The sequence below is a fragment of the Arachis hypogaea genome, chromosome 3 (assembly GCF_003086295.3).
Source record: "Arachis hypogaea cultivar Tifrunner chromosome 3, arahy.Tifrunner.gnm2.J5K5, whole genome shotgun sequence".
NCBI lineage: Eukaryota > Viridiplantae > Streptophyta > Magnoliopsida > Fabales > Fabaceae > Arachis > Arachis hypogaea.
In genome coordinates, this window is record NC_092038.1 from 75,068,065 (window position 1) to 75,091,815 (window position 23,751).

The 23,751-nt window shown below is 38.8% G+C and overlaps 1 non-coding gene across 1 annotated transcript; it reads right to left on the reverse strand.

Annotated features, from left to right (window-relative positions):
* Window positions 1–20,080: 20,080 nt before the first annotated feature.
* On the reverse strand, window positions 20,081–20,184 carry LOC112793763 (small nucleolar RNA R71). Its single transcript, XR_003198459.1, has one exon. It is a non-coding gene; the product is annotated as a small nucleolar RNA R71 (small nucleolar RNA).
* Between the last annotated feature and the right edge of the window lie 3,567 nt (window positions 20,185–23,751).

Consider the following 23,751-nt stretch of genomic DNA (forward strand, 5'->3'; position numbering starts at 1 on the left):
GGGTGGTTATGCCTTTTGGTTTGAAAAATGTTTGAGCGACATATCAGCGAGCAATGAATGCCATTTTTCATGAGTTTATCAGAAAATTTATGGAAGTATATATGGATCATGTGATGGTCAAATCGATTTCTGTAAGTTAACATACTGACCATTTAAGAAAGGCATTCCTTACTATGAGGACGAAAGGATTAAAAATGAATCCTTTGAAATGTGCATTTGGGGTATCGGAGGGAAATTTCTTGGGTTTTGTTGTTCATAAAAAGGGGATAGCTATTGATAAAAATAAAGCTGATGCCATATAGCATTGTATGCACCCAAATCGAAGAAGGAAGTACAATCGTTTCTTGGAAAGTGAATTATCTTCGAAGGTTCATTTCGAATCTTTCAGATCGAACTAGAGTGTTTGCACCTTTAGTAAAATTGAAAAATGATTCACATTTCGAGTGGACCGCAGTTCATCAATCGGCGTTTGATTCGATTAAAACTTATTTGTCTCAAGCCCCAATTATGGCAAATGTTCGACCTTCTGAACCTTTGAAATTATATATTGCATCAACTGAGACTACTATAGGATGTATGTTAGCCCAAGATGATGAAAATGGGAATGAACGAGCAGTTTATTATCTTAGTCGAGTTTTAACTGACATTGAAACGAGGTATTCCCCGATTGAGATATTGTGCTTATCTTTGTATCATGCTTGTATGAAATTAACGTGTTACATGGTGACTAAAACAGTGAAATTTTCACCAGAGGGTATTCCATCAAAATTTTTGTTCAAAATTAAGTACACTTGTTCTAATAATGTGACTGAATATGAGGCTCCAATTTTGGGTCTTGAAATTTTAATCGACAAAGAAGCTTTAGAGGTTCAAATCTTAGGGGATTCGCAGTTAGTTTTAAAGCAATTGTCGAAAGAATATAAGTGTAAGAATGAGACGTTATAGAACTATATAGTAACTGCTTGGGGTTATTGACGTCTTTTCAGAAGGTTTTTCTGGTGCATATCCCTAGAATTCATAATGAAATTGCTAACGAATTAGCCCAAATTGCTTCGAGATATTGGGATGGTCCAGAAATTCTGAAGAAATTATCTGTTATCCATCAAATTTTAGTGCCAGCAAATGAAAGAGAAGTGTTGTGTGTGGATGAATGGGAGGATTCTGATTGGAGAAAACCTATTGCTCATTATTTGAGAGATCCTAGTATTGCAATCGCTAGAAAGGTAAAGTTACGAGCAATAAACTTTGTCTTAATGGCTGATGAGTTGTATAAAAAAGGGATTGATGGAAGTTTATCAAGATGCTTAAGTCGAGAAGGCCAAAATATTGCTTTGGGTGAAGTTCATAATGGAATATGTGGTGCTCATCAGGCAGGAAAGAAAATGAGATGGGTGTTATATCGCAATCATGTATATTGGCCATCTATGATAAAAGATTGTATCGATTATGAAAAGGCATGTCAAGAGTGTTAGAAACATGGCTCGACAACAGATTTCGGTGGCTGAGTTACATTCGATAATAAAGCCATGGCCATTGGTACACGGAATCTTGATTCTCACACTTCTTCACAACTCCGTGCAGCTGACCAGCAAGTGCACTGGGTCGTCCAAGTAATACCTTACGTGAGTAAGGGTCGATCCCACGGAGATTGTTGGCTTGAAGCAAGCTATGGTCACCTTGTAAATCTTAGTCAGGCAGATTCAAATGGTTATGGGGTTTTGAGAATTAAAAGATGAATAAGACATAAAATAAGATAGAGATACTTATGTAATTCATTAGTGGGAATTTCAGATAAGCGTATGAAGATGCTTTATTCCTCCTGAATCTCTGCTTTCCTACTTCCTTCATCCAGTCATGCGTACTCCTTTCCATGGCAAGCTGTATGTTGGGGGATCACCGTTGTCAATGGCTACCGTCTGTCCTTTTAGTGAAAATGGTCCGGCTACAGGTTACGTAGGGCTAATCATCTGTCGGTTCTCGATCGTGTCGGAATAAGATCCAATGATCCTTTTGTGCACCATCACTGTGCCCATCACTCACGAGTTTGAAGCTCGTCACGGTCATCCCATCCCAGATCCTACTCGGAATAGCACAGACAAGGTTTATACTTTCCAGATCTCAAGAATGCTGCCAATTAATTCTAGCTTATACCACGAAGACTCTGATATCACGGAACGGAAGGCTCTGTTGTCAGGAGAGGCAACCATGCGTCGTGGACCAGGAGGCCAAGAGATATACATCCAAGCTTGTTTTCAGGTAGAACGGAAGTGGTTGTCAGGCACGCATTCATAAGTGAGAATGGTGATGAATGTCACTTGATCATCACATTCATCATGTTGAAGTGCGAATGAATATCTTAGAACAAGAATAAGCTTTAATTGAATAGAAAACAGTAGTAATTGCATTAATTCATGAGGAACAACAGAGCTCCACACCTTAATCTATGAGGTGTAGAAACTCCACCGTTGAAAATACATAAGCACAACGTCTAGACATGGCTGAATGGCCATGCCTCCCAAATAACATGAAGCATTTGAAAAAGGGTTCAAAGACCTGATCCCAAGATCAAAGATGATAAAAAAGATGAAAATACAATAGTAAAAGGTCCTATTTATAGTGAACTAGTAACCTAGGGTTTACAGAAATAAGTAAATGATGTAGAAATCCACTTCCGGGGGCCACTTGGTGTGTGCTTGGGCTGAGCATTGAAGCTTTCACGTGCATATGCTTTTCTTAGAGTTAAACGCCAGCTCTGGTGCCAGTTTGGGCGTTCAACTCCAGCTTTTATGCCAGTTCTGGCGTTTAACGCCAGAAAAGGGTCTCTTACTGGAATTTTAACGCCAATTTGGGCCATCAAATCTCAGGCAAAGTATGGATTATTATACATTACTGGAAATCCCAAGATGTCTACTTTCCAACGCATTTGATAGCACGCCAATTGGGCTTCTATAGCACCAAAAAATTCACTTCAAGTTCAGGGAGGTCAGAATCCAACAGCATCTTCAGTCATTTTTCAGTCTCTGAATAAGATTTTTGCTCAGGTCCCTCAATTTCAGCCAAAAAATACCTGAAATCACAGAAAAACACACAAACTCATAGTAAAGTCCAGAAATATAATTTTTGCATAAAAACTAATAATTATATACTAAAAACTAACCAAATCATGCTAAAAACTACCTATAAACAATGCCAAAAAGCGTATAAATTATCTGCTCATCACAACACCAAACTTAAATTGTTGCTTGTCCCCAAGCAACTGAAAACAAAATAGGATAAAAAGAAGAGAATATACAATGAATCTCACAATATCAATGAAACTTACTCCCAATTAGATGAGCGGGGCTAGTAGCTTTTTTGCTTCTGAACAGTTTTGACATCTCACTTTATCTTTTGAAATTCAGAATGATTGGCATCTGGTAGGCGAAATTATGATTTCTAATAATGGCACTCAACTCGGTATGCGCATCTACTAATTCAGCACTTTCTTCACAACTTCGCACAACTAACCAGCAAGTGCACTGGGTCGTCCAAGTAATAAACCCTACATGAGTAAGGGTCGATCCCACGGAGATTGTTGGTATGAAGCAAGTTATGGTTATCTTGTAAATCTCAGTTAGGCGGATAATAAATGATTATGGAGTTTTTGAATAATAATAATAAATAAACAGAAAAAAAGATAGAAATACTTATGTAAATCATTAGTGGGAATTTCAGATAAGCGTATGAAGATGCTGTGCTCCTTTTGAATCTCTGCTTTCCTACTGCCTTTATCCAATCCTTTTTACTCCTTTCCATGGCAAGCTGTATGGTGCACGAAATTGTGATCAATACTTTTCACAAATCAAATAATCCCTGGTGATGAAACCAAAAACTTGGTGTTCAATACCATGGCATAAACACAACTTCGCACAACTAACCAGCAAGTGTACTGGGTCGTCCAAGTAATAAACCTTACGCGAGTAAGGGTCGATCCCACAGAGATTGTTGGTATGAAGCAAGCTATGGTCACCTTGTAAATCTCAGTCAGGCAAACTCAAATGGGTATGGTGATATACGAATAAAACTATAAAGATAAAGATAGAGATACTTATGTAATTCATTGGTAGGAATTTCAGATAAGCATATGAAGATGTCTTCCCTTCCGTCTCTCTACTTTCCTACTGTCTTCATCCAATCCTTCTTACTCCTTTCCATGGCAAGCTTAAGCAAGGGTTTCACCGTTGTCAGTGGCTACCTCCCATCCTCTCAGTGGAAATGTTCAACGCACCCTGTCACGGCACGGCTATCCATCTGTCGGTTCTCGATCAGGCCGGAATAGAATCCAGTGATTCTTTTGCGTCTGTCACTAACGCCCCGCCTTCAGGAGTTTGAAGCACGTCACAGTCATTCAATCATTGAATCCTACTCAGAATACCACAGACAAGGTTAGACCTTCCGGATTCTCTTGAATGCCGCCATCAGTTCTAGCCTATACCACGAAGACTCTGATCTCACGGAATGGCTGGCTCGTTTGTCAGGCGAGCACTCGGTTGTCAGGCAATCAACCATGCATCGTGTATCAGGAATCCAAGAGATATTCACCCAATCGAAGGTAGAACGGAGGTGGTTGTCAGTCACACGTTCATAGGTGAGAATGATGATGAGTGTCACGGATCATCACATTCATCAAGTTGAAGAACAAGTGATATCTTAGAACAAGAACAAGCGGAATTGAATAGAAGAACAATAGTAATTGCATTAATACTCGAGGTACAGCAGAGCTCCACACCTTAATCTATGGTGTGTAGAAACTCCACCGTTGAAAATACATAAGAACAAGGTCTAGGCATGGCCGAATGGCGAGCCTCCCAATGAGGGTTCAATCATCAAAACATGATCAAAAGATCCAAAGATTGAAAGATCTCCCTAATACAATAGTAAAAGGTCCTACTTATAGAAAACTAGTAGCCTAGGGTGTACAGAGATGAGTAAATGACATAAAAATCCACTTCCGGGCCCACTTGGTGTGTGCTTGGGCTGAGCATTGAAGCATTTTCGTGTAGAGACTCCTCTTGGAGTTAAACGCCAGCTTTTATGCCAGTTTGGGCGTTTAACTCCCATTTTGGTGCCAGTTCCGGCGTTTAACGCTGGAAATTCTGAGGGTGACTTTGAACGCCGGTTTGGGCCATCAAATCTTGGGCAAAGTATGGACTATCATATATTGCTGGAAAGCCCAGGATGTCTACTTTCCAACGCCGTTGGGAGCGCGCCAATTGGGCTTCTGTAGCTCCAGAAAATCCGCTTCGAGTGCAGGGAGGTCAGAATCCAACAGCATCTGCAGTCCTTTTTGGTCTCTGAATCAGATTTTTGCTCAGGTCCCTCAATTTCAGCCAGAAAATACCTGAAATCACAGAAAAACACACAAACTCATAGTAAAGCCCAGAAAAGTGAATTTTAACTAAAAACTAATAAAAATATACTAAAAACTAACTAGATCATACTAAAAACATACTAAAAACAATGCCAAAAAGCGTATAAATTATCCGCTCATCACAACACCAAACTTAAATTGTTGCTTGTACTCAAGCAACTAAAAATCAAACAAGATAAAAAAGAAGGGAATATGCAATGAATTCCAAAAACATCTATGAAGATCAGTATTAATTAGATGAGCGGGGCTTTTAGCTTTTTGCCTCTGAACAGTCTTGGCATCTCACTCTATCCTTTGAAATTCAGAATGATTGACTTCTTTAGGAACTCAGAATCCAGATAGTGTTATTGATTCTCCTAGTTAAATATGATGATTCTTGAACACAGCTACCTATTGAGTCTTGGCCGTGGCCCAAAGCACTCTGTCTTCCAGTATTACCACCGGATACATACATGCCACAGACACATAATTGGGTGAACCTTTTCAGATTGTGACTCAGCTTTCCTAGAGTCCCTAATTAGAGGTGTCCAGGGTTCTTAAGCACGCTCTTTTTGCCTTGGATGACAACTTTATTTCTTTCTTTTCTCTATTTTTTTTCGAATTTTTTTCTTTTTCTCTTTTTTTTTTTCGAAATTTTCTTTTTTTTTCATTGCTTTTTCTTGCTTCAAGAATCATTTTTATGATTTTTCAGATCCTCAGTAACATGTCTCCTTTTTCATCATTCTTTCAAAAGCCAACATTCATGAACCACAAATTCAAAAGACATATGCACTGTTTAAGCATACATTCAGCAAACAAAAGTATTGCCACCACATCAAAATAATTAAACTGTTATAAAATTCAAAATTCATGCAATTCTTTTCTTTTTCAATTAAGAACATTTTTTTTATTTAAGAGAGGTGATGGATTCATAGGACATTCATAACTTTAAGGCATAGACACTAAGACACTAATGATCACAAGACACAAACATAGATACACATAAGCACTAAAATTCGAAAAACAGGAAAAAATAAAGAACAAGGAAATTAAAGAACGGGTCTACCTTAGTGATGGCGGCTTGTTCTTCCTCTTGAAGATCCTATGGAGTGCTTGAGCTCCTCAATGTCTCTTCCTTGTCTTTGTTGCTCCTCTCTCATGATTCTTTGATCTTCTCTTATTTCATGGAGGATGATGGAGTGTTCTTGGTGCTCCACCCTTAGTTGTCCCATGTTGGAACTCAATTCTCCTAGGGAGGTGTTTAGTTGCTCCCAATAGTTTTGTGGAGGAAAGTGTATCCCTTGAGGAATCTCAGGGATCTCATGATGAGTGGGATCTCTTGTGTGCTCCATCCTCTTCTTAGTGATGGGCTTATCCTCATCAATGGGGATGTCTCCCTCTATGTCAACTCCAACTGAATAACAGAGGTGACAAATGAGATGAGGAAAGGCTAACCTTGCCAAGGTAGAGGACTTGTCCGCCACCTTATAAAGTTATTGAGCTATAACCTCATGAACTTCTATTTCTTCTCCAACCATGATGCTATGAATCATGATAGCCCGGTCTATAGTAACTTCGGACCGGTTACTAGTGGGAATGATTGAGCGTTGGATAAACTCCAACCATCCTCTAGCCACGGGTTTGAGGTCATGCCTTCTCAATTGAACCGGCCTCCCTCTTGAATCTCTCTTCCATTGGGCGCCCTCTTCACATATGACTGTGAGGACTTGGTCCAACCTTTGATCAAAGTTGACCCTTCTAGTGTAAGGATGTTCATCTCCTTGCATCATGGGCAAGTTGAATGCCAACCTTATATTTTCCGGACTAAAAACCAAGTATTTCCCCCGAACCATAGTAAGTCAATTCTTTGGATCCGGGTTCATACTTTGGTCATGGTTCTTGGTGATCCATGCATTGGCATAGAACTCTTGAACCATCAAGATTCCGACTTGTTGAATGGGGTTGGTAAGAACTTCCCAACCTCTTCTTCGGATCTCATGTTGGATCTCCGGATATTCACTCTTTTTGAGTGAAAAAGGGACCTCGGGGATCACCTTCTTCAAGGCCACAACTTCATAGAAGTGGTCTTGATGCACCCTTGAGATGAATCTCTCCATCTCCCATGACTCGGAGGTAGAAGCTTTTGCCTTCCCTTTCCTCTTTCTAGAGGTTTCTCCGGCCTTGGATGCCATAAATGGTTATGGAAAAACAAAAAGCAATGCTTTTACCACACCAAACTTAAAAGGTTTGCTCGTCCTCGAGCAAAAGAAGAAAGAAGAGAGTAGAAGAAGAAGAAATGAGGAGGAAGGGAATGGCTTTGTGTTCGGCCAAAAAGGGGGAGAAGTGGTATTTAGGTTGTGTGAAAATGAAGGAGTGAAAGAGGGTTTATATAGGAGTGGGGGAAGGGTAGGGTTCGGTCAAGTGAGGGTGGGTTTGGGTGGGAAAGTGGTTTGAATTTGAATGGTGAGGTAGGTGGGGTTTTTTGAAGGATGGATGTGAGTGGTGAAGAGAAAGATGGGATTTGATAGGTGAAGGGTTTTTGGGGAAGAGGTGTTGAGGTGATTGGTGAAGAAGAGAGAGAGTGGTGGGGTAGGTGGGGATCCTGTGGGGTCGACAGATCCTGAGGTGTCAAGGAAAAGTCATCCCTGCACCAAATGGCAAGCAAAATTGCATTTTTAGCCAATTCTGGCGTTAAACGCTGGGCTGGTGCCCATTTCTGGCGTTTAACGCCAGCTTCTTGCCCTTTTCTGGCGTTTAACGCCAGTCTGGTGCCCTTTTCTGGTGTTAAACGCCCAGAATGGTGCCAGACTGGGCGTTAAACGCCCAACAGCTAGCCTTACTGGCGTTTAAACGCTAGCAAGCTCTCCTCCAGGGTGTGCTCAATACTTTTCACAAATCAAATAATCCCCGGTGATGAAACCAAAAACTTGGTGTTCAATACCATGGCATAAACACAACTTCGCACAACTAACCAGCAAGTGTACTGGGTCGTCCAAGTAATAAACCTTACGCGAGTAAGGGTCGATCCCACAGAGATTGTTGGTATGAAGCAAGCTATGGTCACCTTGTAAATCTCAATCAGGCAAACTCAAATGGGTATGGTGATATACGAATAAAACTATAAAGATAAAGATAGAGATACTTATGTAATTCATTGGTAGGAATTTCAGATAAGCATATGAAGATGCCTTCCCTTCCGTCTCTCTGCTTTCCTACTGTCTTCATCCAACCCTTCTTACTCCTTTCCATGGCAAGCTTAAGCAAGGGTTTCACCGTTGTCAGTGGCTACCTCCCATCCTCTCAGTGGAAATGTTCAACGCACCCTGTCACGGCACAGCTATCCATCTGTCGGTTCTCGATAAGGCTGGAATAGAATCCAGTGATTCTTTTGCGTCTGTCACTAACGCCCCGCCTTCAGGAGTTTGAAGCACGTCACAGTCATTCAATCATTGAATCCTACTCAGAATACCACAGACAAGGTTAGACCTTCCGGATTCTCTTGAATGCCACCATCAGTTCTAGCCTATACCATGAAGACTCTGATCTCACGGAATGGTTGGCTCGTTTGTCAGGCGAGCACTCGGTTGTCAGGCGATCAACCATGCATCGTGTATCAGGAATCCAAGAGATATTCACCCAATCGAAGGTAGAACGGAGGTGGTTGTCAGTCACACGTTCATAGGTGAGAACGATGATGAGTGTCACGGATCATCACATTCATCAAGTTGAAGAACAAGTGATATCTTAGAATAAGAACAAGCGGAATTGAATAGAAGAACAATAGTAATTGCATTAATACTCGAGGTACAGCAGAGCTCCACACCTTAATCTATGGTGTGTAGAAACTCCACCGTTGAAAATACATAAGAACAAGGTCTAGGCATGGCCGAATGGCCAGCCTCCCAATGAGGGTTCAATCATCAAAACATGATCAAAAGATCCAAAGATTGAAAGATCTCCCTAATACAATAGTAAAAGGTCCTACTTATAGAAAACTAGTAGCCTAGGGTGTACAGAGATGAGTAAATGACATAAAAATCCACTTCCGGGCCCACTTGTTGTGTGCTTGGGCTGATCATTGAAGCATTTTCGTGTAGAGACTCCTCTTGGAGTTAAACGCCAGCTTTTATGCCAGTTTGGGCGTTTAACTCCCATTTTGGTGCCAGTTCCGGCGTTTAACGCTGGAAATTCTGAGGGTGACTTTGAACGCCGGTTTGGGCCATCAAATCTTGGGCAAAGTATGAACTATCATATATTGCTGGAAAGCCCAGGATGTCTACTTTCCAACGCCGTTGAGAGCGCGCCAATTGGGCTTCTGTAGCTCCAGAAAATCCGCTTCGAGTGCAGGGAGGTCAGAATCCAATAGCATCTGCAGTCCTTTTTGGTCTCTGAATCAGATTTTTGCTCAGGTCCCTCAATTTCAGCCAGAAAATACCTGAAATCACAGAAAAACACACAAACTCATAGTAAAGCCCAAAAAAGGTGAATTTTAACTAAAAACTAATAAAAATATACTAAAAACTAACTAGATCATACTAAAAACATACTAAAAACAATGCCAAAAAGCGTATAAATTATCCGCTCATCACTGTATGTAGGGCATCACCATTGTCAATGGCTACATCCCATCCTCTCAGTGAAAAAGGTCCAAATGCTCTGTCACGACACAGCTAATCATTTGTCGGTTCTCGATCATGTCGGAATAGAGTCCCTTGATTCTTTTGCGTTTGTCATCACGCCCAACAATCGCGAGTTTGAAGCTCGTCACAGTCATTCAATCCCTGAATCCTACTCGGAATACCACAGATAAGGTTTAGAATTTTCGACTTCTCATGAATGCCGCCATCAATTCTAGCTTATACCACGAAGATTTTAATTAAGGAATCCAAGAGATATGTGCCCGGTCTAAGGTAGAACGGAGGTGGTTGTCAATCACGCGTTCATAGGAGAGAATGCTTATGAGTGTCACGGATCATCACATTCATCATGGTGAAGTGCAACAAATATCTTAGAATAGGAATAAACTGAATTGAATAGAAAATATTAGTAATTGGATTAAAACTCGAGGTACAGCAGAGCTCCACACCCTTAATCTATGTGGTGTAGAAACTCCACCGTTAAAAATACATAAGTGATAGTGGTCCAGGCATGGCCGAATGGCCAACCCCCATGAACATGATCAATAGTCTCCTAAAATGAATAATGGAATAAAACCGAGACCAAAGATGTGTGGTCAAAAGACCGAATGGTCAAAGACGTCTAATACAATAATAAGATGTCCTATTTATACTAGACTAGCTACTAGGGTTTACAGAAGTAAGTAATTCATGCAGAAATCCACTTTCAGGACCCACTTGGTGTGTGCTTGGGCTGAGCTTGAGCTATACACGTGCAGAGGCTTCTTTTGGAGTTGAACGCTAAGTTGTAACGTGTTTTTGGCGTTCAACTCTGGTTCGTGACGTGTTTCTGGCATTTGATTCCAGAATGCAGCATGGAACTGGCGTTGAGCGCCAGTTTATGTCGTCTAATCTCGAATAAAGTATGGACTATTATATATTGCTGGAAAGCTCTGAATGTCTACTTTCTAACTCCATTGAGAGCGCGCCATGTGGAGTTTTGTAGCTCCAGAAAATCTATTTCGAGTGCAGGGAGGTCAGAATCTAACAGCATCAGCAGTCCTTTGTCAGCCTTCTTATCAGAGTTTTGCTCAGGTCCCTCAATTTCAGCCAGAAAATACCTGAAATCACAGAAAAACACACAAACTCATAGTAAAGTACAGAAATGTGAATTTACCATAAAAACCAATGAAAACATCCCTAAAAGTAACTATATCCTACTAAAAACTACCTGAAAATAATGCCAAAAAGCGTATAAATTATCCGCTCATCAGCATCTATAAGAACTCAGAATTTAGATAGTGTTATTGATTCTCCTAGTTCAGTATATAGATTCTTGAACATAGCTACTGTATGAGTCTTGGCCGTGACCCTAAGCACTTTGTTTTCCAGTATTCCACCGAATACATGAATGCCACAGACACATAACTGGGTGAACCTTCTCAGATTGTGACTCAGCTTTGCTAAAGTCCCCAGTTAGAGGTGTCCAGAGTTCTTAAGCACACTCTTTCTGCTTTGGATCACGACTTTAACCACTCAGTCTCAAGCTTTTCACTTGGACCTTCATGACACAAGCACATGGTTAGGGACAGCTTGATTTAGCCGCTTAGGCCAGGATTTTATTCCTTAGGCCCTCCTATCCATTAATGCTCAAAGCCTTAGATCCTCTTTACCCTTGCCTTTTGGTTCAACGGGCTATTGGCTTTTTCTGCTTGCTTTTTCTTTCTTCTATCTTTTTTTCGCCATTTTTTCTTTTTCACTACTTTTTCTTGCTTCAAGAATCAATTTCATGGTTTTTCAGATTATCAACAACATTTCTCTTTGTTCATCATTCTTTCAAGAGCCAACAATTTTAACATTCATAAACTTCACTATAAAAAATATGCACTGTTCAAGCATTCATTCAGAAAAACAAAAAGTATTGCCACCACATCAAAATAACGAAACTAATTTCAAGATAAAATTTGAAATTCATGTACTTCTTGTTCTTTTGTAATTAGGAACATTTTTCATTTAAGAGAGGTGAAGGATTCATGGAATTATTCATAGCTTTAAGACATAGACACTAGACACTAATGATCATGTAATAAGGACACAAACATAGACAAACATAAAGCGTAAAAATCGAAAAACTGAAAGATAAGAACAAGGAAGTCAAAGAACGGGTCCACCTTAGTGATGGCGGCTAGTTCTTCCTCTTGAAGGTCCAATGGAACGCTTGAGCTCCTCTATGTCTCTTCCTTGCCTTTGTTGCTCTTCCCTCATGGCTATTTGATCCTCTCTAATTTCATGAAGAATAATGGAGTGCTCTTGGTGCTCCATCCTTAGTTGCTCCATATTGGAACTCAAATCTTCCAAAGAGGTGTTGAGTTGCTCCCAATAGTTGTGTGGAGGAAAATGCATCCCTTGAGGCATCTTAGGAATTTCTTGATGAGGGACTTTCCCATGCTCTTGTTGAGGTCTATGAGTGGGCTCTCTTATTTGCTCCATCCTCTTTTTAGTGATAGGCTTGTCCTCTTCATTGAGGATGTCTTCCTCTATGACAATTCCAGCTAAACTACATAGGTAACAGATGAGATGAGGGAAGGCTAACCTTGCTAAAGTGGAGGTTTTGTCAGCCACTTTGTAGAGTTCTAGAGATATGACCTCATGAACTTCTACTTCCTCCAATCATGATGCTATGGATCATGATAGCCCGATCTACAGTCACTTCGGATCGGTTGCTAGTAGGAATGATGGAGCGTTGGATGAATTCCAACCATCCTCCAGCACCAAACTTATAGTTTGAATGTGGAGGCTCTGTTTGACTCTGCATTGAGAGAAGCTTTTAATGCTTCTTCTCCATGTGTACAGAAGGAGATCCTTGAGCCTTAAACACAAGGTAGTCCTCATTCACTTGAAGGATCAACTTTCCTCTGCCAACATCAATCACAACTTTTGCTGTGGCTAGGAAGGGTCTGCCAAGGATGATGGATTCATCCTCATCCTTCCCAATATCTAGGATTATGAAGTCAGCAAGGATGTAAAGGCCTTCAACCTTTACCAAGACATCCTCTACAAGTCCATAAGCCTATTTCTTTGATTTCTGCCATCTCTAGTGAGATTCTTGCAGTTTGTACCTCAAAAATTTCCAGTTTCTCCATTACAGAGAGTGGCATGAGGTTTATGCCTGACCCCAAGTCCCACAGAGCCTTCTCAAAGGTCATTGATGCACAAAAACTTGTCTCTCAACAAATCTCCCTCGGCAAGTATACCGAATTGTCGTCAAGTAAAAACTCACAATAGAGTAAGGTCGAATCCACAGGGATTAACGGATTAAGCAATCAATGGTTAATTGATTATCCTAGTTAGACGAATCATATTGGAGTGATAACCAACAAGGAAATGTAAATGGTATAAAAGTAAAAAGAAAACAAAATAAAGTGCAGAAAAGTAAAATGGCAAGAAAAGTAAATGTAAGAACTAAAAATAAAATGAACATCGGGATCAAGAGATATTGTAATCCTCCGGATTAATTTCATTCTCATTTCTTCCTCAATCAATGAATTCATTGATCTCCTTGGCAATCTTAAGTGATTGGATCCCAATTCCTTGGTAACCCAATCTCTCTAAGCTTGAACAATTGCCCAATTCCTTGATTTAATTGCTCATGGGAAGAGATGAAGTATGGTTACCAATTATACCACATGTATTTCCAAATAAAAGTGTTGGTAGGATTATATGTCACTATATCCATCCAAACCCCAATTTGGTCCAACATGAGAAAGCAATTCTAGCATGATCTCCTCATCCCTTTTCCAAGGCTCAGAGAAGATCCAATTATGGAGAGTTTCTTTTCCATGACAACTAACCAATTGATTTAAGATCGAAAGCTTTCTAGTAAATCAAGAGAAAAGAAAGAGGAAGAAGAATGAAAACTATAATTGATCCATCAAATTACAATAGAGCTCCCTAACCCAATGAAAAGAGTTAGTTGTTCATTGCTCTATTCAAACAAAAAAGGAATAAAGTGCAGAAAAATAAAGATGAAGGTTAAAACTGAAATTGAAACTTCAAAGTTCATAAATGAAAAGTACAAACTAGAATTAAACTACTACTAAAAGAAAAAGAAGAGAAAAGGGAGAAAAGTGTAGGAGGAGAGGGGTCTGAAGACCCACTCCCTTTGGAGTGTGCCAATTCACAGAAGTTCGAATTGGTCTTCACCCTCTCCCCCTTCCTTCAATTTTCCCCTTCCAGAATGAATTGAATGTAAAAACTAAGGCCTTTATATAGGCTCTCCTAAATTACAAAATGAAATTAAAAGCAAATTACAATTAAATGAAAATTCCTATTCTAGATGCTTCTTGTGGCCTTGATTGGTTGACACTTGTGGGCTTGCTTGCTTGAGGTTGGGTGGTCCTTGTAAGAGAAATGAATCAAGTTGAGGTCCAGGTGCTAATTGTTAGTGCTACTATTAGCCACACTAACGCTACAAGTGTGGCGTTAGTGCTGAAGTTAGTGTAGCTAACGTCACAGTTGCTACCTAGTTGGTGTTTTTAGGGCTTAAAAGATGCCTCTTGTTTGTGCTCCAATTTCATGCCCACTATAAATTATTATATATCGTTGGAAAGCTCTAAATGTCAGCTTTCTAACGCAACTGAAATCACTTCAATTGGACTTCTGTAACTCAGGTTATGCTCCTTTGAAGTGGACAAGACCGCTGGCATAGTCGCTGGCGTTATTGGAAAAGTTAGCCACAATAATGTTAGCGTTCAGGGGATTAATATTGCCAGGTTCTGGAGCTCAAACTTAATGTCCACCCCATACTATTATATATTGTTAAAAAGCCCGAGATGTCTATTTTCCAACGCCATTAAAATCGCATAATTTAGAGCTCTACAGCTCGAGTTACACCTCTTGGAAGGTGAAGAGGTCAGCTGGCCTTACTACAGGTTGATACCATGTTCATCTTTGCACTTTTGGGACAGATTTTCTCCCTAAAATTTAGTGTCCACCATGTAGTGCCATATATTCTTGAAAGCTCTGGAATCCTACTTTCCAATGCCACTGAAATCACTTCATTTGGAGCTTTGTGACTCACGTTATTCTTGTTTGAAGAAGGCATGGTCAGGCTGCCGGGTGAGATTTTGCCCACGTTAGTGTCCACGTTAGTGTAACTAACGTGGCCTCTAACGTAGCCTCTTAGCCCTTCGCTAGCATTATTGGCACTCACTTTTACTAATAACGTTGCTCCTTGTCCCTCTTTCCCACATTAATGATCCACGTTAGTGTAACTAACGTGGGCCTTAACGTAGGCATGCCAAAACTCGAGGGTGTTAATGACACTCACCTTTATCAATAATGCTACAAAACCCCCCTCTTCCACGTTAATGATCCACGTTTGTTACACTAACGTGGCCATTAACGTGGGTCTTCCTTTGCTTTGCTAAAGTTAGTGGCGTTAACATTGCCACTAACTTTCCATGCTCTCCTTCTTCAAAGTTAATGCCATTAATGTTCCCACTAACGTTGGGGCTTTTCCTCTCTTCCACGTTAGTGCCCATGTTAGTGGCACTAACGGGGCCGCTAACGTGGCTCTTCTCTGCTTCTTGTTACCTGAAATTAATCAAACAAAGTGCATCAAAGTCTTGCTCTTAATCATGAGATTATGCATCATCCATTTTATTATTCAATTCATGCAAAATTCTCATGAAATCATTCAAAATTCACAATGTTTTCTTGAATCATGGTATGAGTGCATTTTCAACCAAATACTTGCTTATTTCCTAAGAAAATGCATGAAACCAACCTAAAGCATATAAAAAATGGCTAGTAAAACTAGCGAAGATGCCCTAGCATCACAACACCAAACTTAAATCTTGCTTGTCCCCAAGCAAGAAAAGAACTATGCACAAAAAATTCTCTTAATTGGAATGTATTGAAGAATTGCTTATGATGCCTTAGTAGGTGAAGTGAATAAGTGACAGTCGGGTGAACTCTAATTTATATGCTTATACAAGGATTCCAGTGCTCATTAGTCTTTACATTTTGGAAGTCTTAGATCTTAGGACTTTCATTCAAATAATATTATGGAATCCTCTTTATATATTGTCACCTTTGAAGCAGCACTTATTTTCTAGCATTTTTCTTTACTTTTTGTATCTTGGTCTTGACTCTAGGTATCATGTCTCAAAGCGGCTTTTTAAGATAAGCTTTCAATCAATACTCCCAAACCAGTTGGTCTAAGGTATTAGGCGTTGAAGCATGATGAGCGGATAATTTATACGCTTTTTGGCATTATTTTTAGGTAGTTTTTAGTAGGATCTAGCTACTTTTAAGGATGTTTTTATTAGTTTTTATGCTAAATTCACATTTCTGGACTTTACTATGAGTTTGTGTGTTTTTCTATGATTTTAGATATTTTCTGGCTGAAATTGAGGGACCTGAGCAAAAATCTGATAGGAGGCTGACAAAGGACAGCTGATGCTGATGGATTATGACCTTCCTGCACTCAAAATGGATTTTCTGGAGCAACAGAACTCTAAAGGTTGCGCTCTCAACGGCTTTGGAAAGTAGACATCCAGAGCTTTCCAAAAATATATAATAGTTCATACTTTATTTGAGTTTAGACAATGCAAACGGGCGTTCAACGCCAGTTCCATGCTGCATTCTCGAGTCAAACGCCAGAAACACGTCATAAACCAGAGTTAAACCCCAAAACACATTACAACTTGGTGTTTAACTCCAAGAGAAGCCTCTGCACGTGTAAAGCTCAAGCTCAGCCCAAGCACACACCAAGTGGGCCCCGGAAGTGGATTTCTGCATTAATTACTTATTTCTGTAAATCCTAGCAGCTAGTCTAGTATAAATAGGACATTATACTATTGTAATAGACATCTTTGGATTATTTTTGGATTACCTTATGATCCTTTGATCACAACTTTGGGGGCTGGCCATTCGGCCATGCCTAGACCTTGATCACTTATGTATTTTCAATGGTGGAGTTTCTACACACCATAGATTAAGGGTGTGGAGCTCTGATGTACCTCGAGTTTTAATGTAATTACTACTATTTTCTATTCCATTCAGCTTATTCTTGTTCTAAGATATCCGTTGCACTTCAACCTGATGGATGTGATGATCCGTAACACTCATCATCATCCATCCTTATGAACGCGTGATTGACATCCACTTCCGTTCTACCTTAGAACAAGCGCATATCTCTTGGATTCCTTGATCAGAATCTTCGTGGTATAAGCTATAATTATTGGCGGCCATTCCTGAAAGTCCAGAAAGTCTAAGCCTTATCTGTGGTATTCCGAGTAGGATTCAGGGATTGAATGACTGTGATGAGCTTCAAACTCGCGATTGTTGGGCGTGATGACAAACGCAAAATAATCAATGGATTCTATTCTGACATGATCGAGAACCGACAGATGATTAGCCGTGCTGTGACAAGAGCATTTGGACCATTTTCACTGAGAGGATGGGATGTAGCCATTGACAATGGTGATGTCCTACATACAGCTTGCCATGGAAAGGAGTATGAAGGATTGAAAGTAAGAAAGCAGTATGTTGCAGAGATTCAACAGGGACAAAGCATCTCCATACACTTATCTGAAATTCCTACCAATGATTTACATAAGTATCTCTATCTTATTTTATGCTTTATTTATTATTAAATTCGAACCCTTTATAACCATTTAAAATCCGCTAACTGAGATTTACAAGATGACCATAGCTTGCTTCATACCAACAATCTCCGTGGGATCAACCCTTACTCACGTAAGGTTTATTACTTGGATGACCCAGTGCACTTGTTGGTTAGTTGTGCGATGTTGTGAAGAAAGTGCTGAGTTATAAATGCGCATACCAAGTTGATCACCATTATTAGAGATCACAATTTCGTGCACAAAGTTTTTGGCGCCGTTACCGGCGATTGTTCGAGTTTGGACAACTGACGGTTCATCTTGTTGCTCAGATTAGGTAATTTTCTTTCCAAAAATTTTCAAAAATCTTTCAAAACTTTTTTCTTTATTTTCGTTTTTCAAAAATATAATTTTCAAAAAAATACAAATAAAAAAATTGCAAAATCATAAAATCAAAAAAATATTTTTGTGTTTCTTATTTGCGTCTAGTGTCAAATTGTAAGTTTGGTGTCAATTGCATGTTTTTAAAATTTATGCATTTTTCGAAAACTCATGCATGTGTTCTTCATGATCTTCAAGTTGTTCTTGATGAATTTTCTTGTTTGATCTTCATGTTTTTTTGTTTTGTGTTTTTTGTTGTTTTTCATGTGCATTCTTGCATTCATAGTATCTAAGCATGAAAAATTTCTAAGTTTGGTGTCTTGCATATTTTTCTTTTCTTGAAAATTTTTCAAAAATAAGTCTTGATGTTCATCTTGATCTTCAAAGTGTTCTTGGTGTTCATCTTGACATTCATAGTGTTCTTGCATGCATCATGTGTTTTGATTCATAATTTTCATGTTGTGAGTCATTTTTGTGTTTTTCTCTCTCCTCATTTAAAATTCAAAAATATACAAAAAATATCTTTTCCTTATTTTTCTCAAAATTTTCGAAAATTTGAGTTGACTTAGTCAAAAAAATTTTAAAACTTAGCTATTTCTTATAAGTCAAGTCAAATTTTCAATTTTAAAAATCTTATCTTTTCTAAATCTTTTTCAAAAATTAAATCTTTTCATTTTTTTATTATTTTCGAAAATTTTTAAAAAGATTTTAATCTTTTTTTTGAATCTTTATTTCAAAATTTTGAAAACTTTACTAACAATTAATGTGATTGATTAAAAAATTTGAAGTTTGTTACTTTCTTGTTAAGAAAGGTTCAATCTTTAAATTCTAGAGTCATATCTTTTAGTTTCTTGTTAGTCAAGTAATCAATTTTAATTTTAAAAAAATAAGACGCTAATTTTGTTAAGTCTTAAGTTGTTGGGAAATATCCAAATACATGTCTTATTTTTTTTAATAATCCATATTTGTAGCAATGAAATACTATAAAATCTTTTTCAAAATATCTTTTAAATTATATCTTTTTAATCATATCTTTTTCAAATCATATCTTTTTCAAAAATTGATTTCAAAAAAATCTTTTCTAAATTCTTATCTTTTCAAAATTGATTTTCAAATCTTTTTCAACTAACTAATTGACTTTTTGTTTGTTTCTTATCTTTTTCAAAACCACCTAACTAATTTTCTCTCTCTAATTTTCAAAAATTACCTCTCTCTTTTTCAAAATTCTTTTAATTAACTAATTGTTTCAAATTTTAATTTTAATTATTTTTCTTCTCTTAATTTTTGAAAATCACTAACTCTTTTTCAAAATTTATTTTCGAAATTCTCCCTCTCTCATCTTCTTCTATTTATTTATTTATTTATTTACTAACACTTCTCTTCATCTCAAGAATTCGACCCTATCTTCCCCCTTGTGTTTGGATTCTTAATTCTTTTCCTTCTTCTATTCTTTTCTTCTTCAACTAACATAAAGGAATCTCTCTACTGTGGTAAAGAGAATCCCTATTATTATTTTCTGTTCCCTTCTTTTTCATATGAGCAGGACCAAGGACAAGAATATTCTTGTTGAAGCAGATCCTGAACCTGAAAGGACTCTGAAGAGGAAACTAAGAGAAGCTAAATTACAACAATCCAGGGACAACCTTACAAAAATTTTCGAAAAGGAAGAGGAGATGGCAGCCGAAAATAATAATGCAAGGAGGATGCTTGGTGACTATACTACACCCACTTCCAAGTTTGATGGAAGAAGCATCTTAATCCCTGCCATTGGAGCAAACAATTTTGAGCTGAAACCTTAAATAGTTGCTCTAATGCAACAGAACTGCAAGTTCAATGGACTTCCATCAGAAGATCCCTATCAGTTTTTAACTGAGTTCTTGCAGATCTGTGAGACTGTTAAGACTAATGGAGTAGATCCTGAAGTCTACAGGCTCAAGCTTTTCCCTTTTGCTGTAAGAGACAGAGCTAGAACATGGTTGGACTCACAACCTAAAGATAGCCTGGACTCCTGGGATAAGCTGGTCACGGCCTTCTTGCCCAAGTTCTTTCGTCCTCAAAAGCTGAGCAAGCTTAGAGTGGAAGTTCAGACCTTCAAACAGAAAGATGGTGAATCCCTCTATGAAGCTTGGGAAAGATACAAGCAGATGACCAAAAGGTGTCCTTTTGACATGCTCTCAGAGTGGACCATTTTGGATATCTTCTATTATGGTCTATTGATGAGCGGATAATTTATACGCTTTTTGGGGTAATTTCATGTAGATTTTAGCATGTTTTAATTAGTTTTTAGTAGAATATTATTAGTTTTTAGGCAAAAATCATATTTCTAGACTTTACTATGAGTTTGTGTGTTTTTATGTGATTTCAGGAAATTTCTGGCTGAAATTGAGGGAGCTGAGCAAAAATCTGAGTTAGGCTGAAAAAGGACTGCTGATGCTGTTGGATCCTGACCTCCCTGCACTCGGAATAGATTTTTTGGAGCTACAGGAGTCCAATTGGTGCACTCTCAACGGCGTTGGAAAGTAGACATCCAGGGCTTTCCAGCAATATATAATAGTCCATACTTTGCGCGAAGATAGACGATGTAACTTGGCGTTGAACGCCAAGTACATGCTGCTGTCTGGAGTTAAACGCCAAAAACACGTCATGATCCGGAGTTGAACGCCAAAAACACGTTATAACTTGGAGTTCAACTCCAAGAAAAGCCTCAGCACGTGGATAGCTTTAGTCTCAGCCCCAGCACACACCAAGTGGGCCTCAGAAGTGGATTTCTGCACCAATTATCTTAGTTTACTCATATTCTGTAAACCTAGGGTACTAGTTTTCTATTTAAACAACTTTTAGAGATCTATCATGTACCTAATGACATTTTCAGATCCGAATTACATACTTTTTGATGGCATGAGTCTCTAAACTCCATTGTTGGGGGTGAGGAGCTCTGCAGCGCCTCGATGAATTAATACAATTCTTTTGTTTTCCACTCAAACACGCTTGTTCTTATCTAAGATGTTCATTCGCGCTTAATTATGGAGAAGGTGATGATCCGTGACACTCATTACCTTCCTCAATCCATGAACGTGTGCCTGACAACCACCTCCGTTCTATATCAGATTGAATGAGTATCTCTTAGATTCCTTAATCAGAATCTTCGTGGTATAGGCCGGATTGATGGCGGCATTCATGAGAATCCGGAAAGTCTAAACCTTGTCTGTGGTATTCCGAGTAGGATTCTGGGATTGAATGACTGTGACGAGCTTCAAACTCCTGAAGGCTGGGCGTTAGTGACAAACGCAAAAGAATCAATGGATTCTATTCCAACCTGATTGAGAACCGACAGATGATTAGCCGTGCTGTGACAGAGCATAGGAACGTTTTCACTGAGAGGATGGGAAGTAGCCATTGACAACGGTGACACCCTACATAGAGCTTGCCATGGAAGGAACCTTGCGTGTGGGAAAAAGGATTTCAAGGAAAAGTTAAAATTCAGAGGACAAAGCATCTCCAAAACTCCAACATATTCTTCATTAAAAAGTAACAATTCCTTATTCCAAATACTTTGACTTCTTATCATTAAATCCAATTAATCTTATTGGCATCTTGACTAGGATTAATAAAATAAACATAGATTGCTTCAAACCAATAATCTCCGTGGGATCGACCCTTACTCACGTAAGGTATCACTTGGACGACCCAGTGCACTTGCTGGTTAGTTGTACGGATTACAAATTCGTGCACCTTTTTGGCACCGTTGCCGGGGATTGTTCGAGTTTGAACAACTAAAGGTTTATTTTATTTCTTAGATTAGGAAGATTTTGGTAATTGGGTCAGAGTCTTTTACTTGCTTTTCAAAAATATTATTTTTCTTTATTAATTTTTCATTTTTCTTTGAGTCTAGTGTCTTGTTATAAGTTTGGTGTCAATTGCATATTTTATATTCTTCTTTAAAATTTTCGTATTAGTGTTTTTATTTGTTTCGTTTTTATTCTATTTTATAAAAATTAATTTTTATAAAATAAATAATATCAACATACATATCATCTATTTTATTCCATCATGGAATTAAGTGGGAATGAACAGTCCAGGAGGACTCTGGGGTCATATGCTAACCCCACTACTGCTTCATATGGGAGTAGTATCTGTATACCCTCCATTGGAGTTAGTAGCTTTGAGTTGAATCCTCAGCTCATTATCATGGTGCAGCAAAATTGCCAGTATTCTGGTCTTCCACATGAAGAACCTACAGAGTTTCTGGCATAATTTTTACAAATTGCTGACACAGTGTATGATAAGGAAGTAGATCAGGATGTCTATAGATTATTACTGTTTTCATTTGCTGTAAAAGATCAAGCTAAGAGGTGGTTAAATAACCAGCCTAAGAACAGCATAAAATCATGGAAATAGCTGTTAGAAAAATTCCTGAATCACTATTTCCCTCCAAAACGGATGACATAGCTAAGGCTAAGCATCCAAGGTTTCAAACAAGGAGATAATGAATCCCTTTATGATGCCTGGGAGAGATACAGAAAGATGCTAAGAAAATGCCCCTCTGAAATATTTTCAGAGTGGGTGCAATTAGACATCTTCTACTATGGGCTTACAGAAAAAGCCCAGATTTCTCTAGACCACTCAGCTGGTGGATCTATTCATATGAGAAAAACAATTGAAGAAGCTCAAGAGCTTATTGATACAGTTGCCAGAAATCAGCATATGTACCTAAGCAGTGAACCTTCCATGAAAGAAGAAGCTAAAACAGTAACTGCTGAACTCAGTCCTGTAGATCAGGCTAATGAATTCAATCAGCAATTAGACTTTCTATCTCAGCAGCTAGCCGAATTCAAGGAAATACTACAGGAAACAAGAATGGCTAACAGGAATATGGAAGTACAGTTAAGGCAAACAGAAAAGCAACTGTCAAAACAAATAGCAGAAGAATGCCAAGCAGTTCAACTAAGAAGTGGGAAAACATTAAATACCTCACTTCAAAGCAGCAGGAAGCCAAGAAATGAACAAAATGGCTACTCAAAATCCCTCTGAGGACAATCAGAGCCCAGAAAGGAATAATGCTGGCGCTGAACGCCCAGCCTATGCTCATTCCTGGCGTTCAACACCAGAAACAAGCATGAATCCGGCGTTGAACGCCCAAAGGGAGCATAGTTCTGGCGTTCAGACGCCAGTAACAAATGAGGAGATGGCGTCTAACGCCACTCCAGCTTCCACCCCTGGCATTCAAATGCCAGTGGGGGATCAGTCACATACAAGTGCTGATGACAACCCCTCTAAAAAGGCTTCCCAACCCACTTCTGTAGGCAATAAACCTGCAGGAACTAAGGTTGAGGAATACAAAGCCAAAATGCCTTATCCGCAAAAACTCCGCCAAGCGGAACAAGATAAGCAATTTGCCCGCTTTGCAGACTATCTCAGGACTCTTGAAATAAAGATTCTATTTGCAGAAGCACTTGAGCAAATACCCTCTTATGCTAAGTTCATGAAAGAGATCTTAAGTCATAAGAAGGATTGGAGGGAAACTGAAAAAGTTTACCTTACTGAAGAATGCAGTGCAGTCATTCTAAAAAGCTTACCTGAGAAGCTTAAAGATCCTGGGAGCTTTATGATACCATGCACATTAGAGGGTACTTGTACCAAGCAAGCTTTATGTGATCTTGGGGCAAGTATCAACCTAATACCTGCATCTACTATCAGAATGCTTGGTTTAACTGAAGAAATCAAACCAACCAGGATA